This window comes from Triturus cristatus, chromosome 1_2 (assembly GCF_964204655.1).
Source record: "Triturus cristatus chromosome 1_2, aTriCri1.1, whole genome shotgun sequence".
Taxonomy (NCBI): Eukaryota; Metazoa; Chordata; class Amphibia; order Caudata; family Salamandridae; genus Triturus; species Triturus cristatus.
Window position 1 is genome coordinate 637,297,677 of NC_140580.1, and position 6,584 is coordinate 637,304,260.

Here is a 6,584-nt window from a genome sequence, read left to right on the forward strand (position 1 = left end):
GGTTAATAAAGCAATTGTGAAAGTGCAGTTATTACATTCATAAAGGGATGTCATATAACAACATAGAGATAGAAATGTTTCTGAAGCTAGGCCCTTCCAGTGCTATGCACCTCTGAGAAATATACACAATGTGTGCCAGCAGGTATCTCAAGCAGATTTAAACTCTCAGAGTGATTCAGCCATACATAAATACAAGGGCAGGTTTAACAAAAAGGTCAAAAGAACAACTAAGTACATGGATATTGTGAATGCAAGTGGCATCCAGATGCTTGCATTCTCATATATATTTGATCCAGACTCAAGCAGCATGACATTTAAGATTCTCATTCATTCAATGTGTAGGCGCTGTTTACATTGAGTTCAGCCATAAGCCTCAAATACAGATGTGCCTTCTCAGACGTCCCTTTACATAGTCTGGGGGCACCGCTGGATAAACCTGCTTTGCATTCCACTATTACTGTATTTAGCAAACGATGGAGCAAGAGAGTGTGTGCATGTTAAGTGCATTCATAATCCTACAGCAGTCACGTGACAGAGGAAACAGAACATATCTCCTGTATTGTGGACATGCTGCAGTTCCTTATAGACTTGCATTGCTTCCCTGCGATTTTCCAATATTTAGAAATGCATGCTTTATTTTAAATTTGCAAACATTGCAGATAAATCTGAATTAAAAAAGCATCAAAGCAGGCTTTAAAACGCTTGACCTAGAAAATCGCCTCATATCATTTGCCTGCCAATAACCAGGCATATAACAAAATAAGGCAACCGCATCTGTTAAAATCACCTCTTAATCCCAGTCAGCACAGGGCGACGCAGCGGATGCAAATACAATTGAAACACAGCACTGTACTACAAGCAAGCCCATGAACTGCTTCAGATGCACTTCCCATATTAATGATCTTGCAGCGCCCTGCTGAATTCAGAGCAGGCATCCATGCTATAATCCCAGACCAACTCCAGGCACATGGCAGCGAACGCTCATCTCATCTGCCTGGCTGCACAAGGCGAGCCAAGCCTTTTATTTCCTAGCTCCATGTCACAGTGACAAGTCAAACTAAAATTCACACTATTTGAATTCCATTCACACCTGTGGTCTTGCTCCGCACCCTCCCGGGAGCCCTTATCACACCTCTTGTATTTCCAAACACTGGACAGGGCATTTCACACCTCTTAGCTCCTCAAGAAGGAAGATATTTCTATTTGACATGAGAGTCAAAGTAATTTCTTTAGTCTACTTAATTCCTGATGTTTCATCTTTAAAAATAATACAAACCATGTACAAATAAGCTGGGCAGCAAAATAAATAAAACATCAATTTCGATAGTTAATGTTGCTGTCATTTCTCTACGGCGATGTATCATGTTTTTAAATACATTAAGGTTGCGAAATAAACCACATCTATCCCTCTCACAACAAAAACACACAAGCATGGCTAAGAATCTCCTACAGGTTCACATTCGAACCAAGAATGTCCAGGCATAAAAACCACCATACCTCAATTGCCCAAAAGCTCAAGGGTGTCTCAAAGATTGGGGCAGTTAGTAGCTAGCCTTTGGGTTACTTTGGGGCATATTATCAAGGGCCATATCGCCACTTTCGTGGCTTTAAAAGCCAGAAAAGCGGCGATATTCACATCGCACTATCAGCAAGCTCGCGCTAAACCTTGTTAGCGCTATTTTCCATGAGTTTGCTCCCGTTTTCTAATCGCCCTGCATGTCATCGCTAATGACATGCAAAGTCGGCGTTCCGGAGCAAAACTTCATGGAAATGGACGCTAACAAGGCTTCGCTTTATTAACAAGCCTGCAGCAGACCCGCTTAGCGACAAGATTAATCGCGCTAAGCCCCGTTATCGCAGGATCTTAACACCTGCTTGAAAGTCGACTAAGCCATCTACATAATGGGAGGTGGATTGTAGGGTTAAGGTCACTGGGGCGTATCAGCAAGGATCTCCTTATCTCCTCCAATTTAACTCTTGTTTTCAGGCGATACTGGCGCTTTTCGCCGCTATTGCTGGATTTCATATCGCCTCAGAGATAAGCCTTGATAATAATGTGCTATCTCGGCGTTGAAATCCAGCGATAACTGGCGATAAAATAAATAGCGCTAAGCGCGCTTTGCGATGTTTATCGCAAGTTCTTGTTAATATGCCCCTTCGTGTTTCAGATCTTCTTTTATAACTATTGATAGTAAACATTATTTTCCTCTCCAACTTTTGTGTGTGATCTCCTGGCTTCTGCTCCCACCATGATTTAGAGGTAGAATTTCCGAGTCCACAGATAATTATACACAAGTGCCTATATTTTGTAGCATAACTCCCTATAATGATAAAATACTGATGCAAAAGGTAACAAGTCCCCTCTGAAAGGCTAGGAGGCTAAGAATAGATCCCTTCTTCTGGGCCAAAGAGCTACGATCAAAGATGACATCACAGCCTCATCAAGGTCAGCATGGCTCAGCATGGGCTGAGTGTAATGCCTTAGTAGATCACAACCGTTAATGGCCGCCAATGACTGTCAGTCACTGACCTCTCCAAACCTTGTCACTGCCTGTTTGAGCCAATGATAACCAAGATTTACACACACAATGACTCCGTCCCACCCAGCTGAATTGCCCTTATTCAAATGAAAGGGCCCGGATGTTCTATTTCTTTAAAATGTACCAACACCGCATGTTGGGTATTTTGACTCATTCGCCTCTGCAACACTCTGAAACACATTTTCCAGCTGAATGGCCAGTCTCTCACGGAGTGACAGTATATGGAAGAACATTATATTTGTGATTAAGGATTCGAACAAGAGAACACATTGTGTGCTTGGGCCCACGCAGCATGGGCGTGTTTGTGCACACAGTGCATCCAGCAGTTCATCTCTATGTTTCATTGCAGGATGTTAATCTTCTTACAACGTATTTTAAGCTATGGTTTTCAAGTTCGCCTTTAACTTGGGGGTAAAAAACTCCCATGGAGTGTATTATCTGTACACAGGGAAGAATCCGAGTCTTTTTAACTCTTGTTGAACCCTGGGACCATGAAATGGCATTATACCACGCAAAACAGATACATACACCACTCCTAACTGCAAGAGCCAGCAAACAGCCCAGCACATGCCGCTTCCTATCTGTGGCATCTCTAGATCCTATTCCATGGTGCTTAGGCAACAAAAAAAGTAAATGGATCTAACTCCCATTGGCTTCTCTGCAGCAATTCAAACAAAAGTGCAAGCAACAAAGATATTTTTCAGTGTCGCAGGTGTCAGATTCCGCCCCAAGCAAAAGAGACAGTCGCGTGCTCGCAATACTCGCGGAAGGCAGGGTTTCGTGCGGGGGTCACCGCGAGGGGGGGCCGTTAAAATACATTTTTAAAAACATTGAAAACGTACATGTCGGCTCTGAGTCTGGGCAAGGTTTGCCCGCCTCTCTGCTGCTCCTAAACAGGAAGCATGCTCCCGCCTCCCTCCCCTCCTGTAAGCCAATCACAACGCTGCAATGGCAGCGTTGTGATTGCCGCTGAGTCCCGGGCAGCGCCCAGCCGGGCACCAGTTGGGACACCATTTTCTCTATGTAGGCTGCATGCAACCGACATAGGGAAAATGTAGAGCGCGCATGACTGCTTTGGTAGGCCCCCAGGGCCGACCAAGCAGTCTGGGCACTTAGAGTGGTGCAAGCCACTCCTCCCTGACCCGCCCACACGCCCCAACCAGGCAATCCGTCCCACCTGCCCCCAACCAGGCATATACCTGACGTCTGCTTTCTCGCAGCCGCGAGAAGTAGAAAATAAAATGGTATTTAAAATACCATTTTATTTTCTGCTTCTCACACTGCGGGAAAGCAGTGGGGTGGCGCTCCAACTCACAAATGGAGCGGCCGCCACTGATACTGGCTCTCTAAACCGGGAACTAACTGATGATACACATGAATATGCTTGCAGTGGGTGCAATTAATGTATTTTTCTTCTTTCTGTAGGCTGTCATGTAGGCCAGCCCCAAAAGAGGGATCGCATAAAAAGGCCCTGCAGGAGATAGCTGCTCGGCTACATCAGGTTAAACCTGAGAACATTGTATTGCCTCCTGACGGCACAGGCCCTAAGAAAGAGGAGGAGGCAACAGTGGCTGAGCTCCATCAACCTCCCAATTGGGTGCTGAACACTGCAATTTGAACAGGTAGTCAAGCCCCTCACCCCAAACAGCCAGTTACAACTCCTGCTCCACTCAGACTCATGCAGGTTCACTGCTCCCAGGTCTTCGAGAGGCTTGAACCTTTCAGGAGTGGCCAGTAGCAGATTAGGAACAGACAGCAGGACAACACTAACATTGGATGATTTAGAAGGCCATTTTCATAAACCCTGTGTTTTTAGTTTGGCTGCCAGCTTTAGGGAGTGGTGGTTTAGCCACAAATTACATTTTATGTGTTATGTGGTATTCCCTGGTCTTATATTTTGGCACTGCCCCAGCCTTGTAAATAAGGGGAAGCATCAAAAAGCAATGGGATTTGCAGGGGAACTCCCACTGCAACACCCATTGCACGCCCCTTTCACGTTAATTGAATCATAAAAAGAGGCCTAATTTACAGGGTGGTGTTAAGCCACGTTAAGTGGTTAAACGCCACTTTGTAAATAAGGAGAATGGGATATCGCCACCAGAACATCACTAAAAGTGACGTTCTGGTGGAGATATTTCCTAGTAAATATGTCCCATAGTAGTTCTCTCTCCCTCATGAGAGACCCGAGCATGTAGAGGGCTTTAAATGGCCAATATTGACTTTGGCAGTAGGCTATAATGCAAGGACTGTTATTCAGTGCTTAATTTGAGCCATAGGTTTCCGGTGCTTGGCACTTAATTGTCAACACTGGCACTTATGACAGGTTTAATAAACAATGATGGACGAACCCAAGTATGTGTGGTACAGTCACTGCAAGGCAGTGTTTGGGGACCCACTGGGTTAGTTAAAAGACCCCTCACACACCAACCTGGTTGGTGTCATGCTTCATCATTGGGGTCCCAACCGGATGGCCGAATGCCCCCCGGTTGTGCTACGACGCCTGATTGCAGCGGAGCTGGTGTGGTGCAAAGGTGTGATGTGAGTGGACTAAAAATATCTCTGAGAATCCTTGCCTTTCTAATTTTAATATCCGGGACGACGGTAGACCAGCACAGGTTTATGGCGGGTGACGCTCTGACACCAAAGTTTGTTAGAGGAGCGCACTCCTCCCGTGCCCCGATCAGCTATTTACGCTCAGCCATAGTGTTTTTTTCGCTCTGGTGTACGTAAGTACGTAGACACCTAGTCCAAACACCTTAGCGCGTGTGTAGGTACAAAATAACTTTTTATATTGTTTTCACTTTCCACGTGGCACTACTCACTTTGCCACTCACCACTTTCACCGGTCCTGAAGAAAGCCCCACCTACATTCCTTTGCGGGCTGAAACATGTAGACCTATCACATTGACAACTACAAGATAATTATTTCTGTTTTTAGTTGCACCACTAAGAATTTTTTAATCCTATCCTGAGCCGCCATTAATAAAATTAGAAAGGCAATGATTCTCAGAGATATTTTTAGTCCACATCACATCACACCTTTGCACCACACCAGCTCTGCTGTAATCAGGCGCCGTAGCACAACCGGGGGGCATTCGGCCACCCGGTTGGGACCCCAATGATGAAGCATGACACCAACCAGGATGGTGTGTGAGGGGTCTTTTAACTAACCCAGTGGGTTCCCATACACTGCCTTGCAGTGACTGTACCACACATACTTGGGTTCGTCCATCATTGTTTATTCATTTATTACACAGGGGATACGGACGCACCCCCCCTTTTCCTTCCCTTGCTCTCTCCTTGTTTTTTGACTTGTGACAGATTGCCATATGGTCGTCTAAATTAGAGATTAACACAACAACAGTTTTTTATTTATTCAATGTACATTAGAAATGACTCGCACCTGCTGCACAAGACACTCATAGCTTTGCTGGCCGTGATTAGTCTGAATTGTCACAGTTGTAGGGTGTGATTGTTAGGAGTTGTGTTGGTTATGGCACTGGTGGTAATGGCAGGAGCAATGGGTCGTGCAAACTGCAGTGGCCTCCTGTCGAGGACCTTGGCACTTACTTTCAAACGAATTAAGCACTGCTGTTAATTCTGTGAGTACATGCTGCAAATGAAGTACAGAAGCATGGAATAGCATCACTGGCTCATTTTCCCATTGATGAAATACTTGTATGTTCTCGTTATAGATAGCTTAAAGACAGTAGAAAGAAATGCTAAGCTCACCTCCTGCCCTTGAACATGTCCTGTGTGTCCAGTTAAAAATCTGAAATATTAGAAGGAGTAGATTGACCACTGTTGTCTGGCAGTTTTGTTAACTTTCCACCTTGTTACCCGTGGAGGTAACTTTTGATGCAAAATCCTCCAATCTCTTGTCAAATTTTCTTCTCTCGATAGGGGGACTTCTCACCACGTTTCCTGGTGTATTGACCATCACTAATTGGCAGAAAAGAGAACAGGCGCTGAAGTTTGCACAGCGGCTTTTTAATAGACTTCCAAAATGAAATAATTTGAATTTCTTTCCCAAAAAGCTTAGCA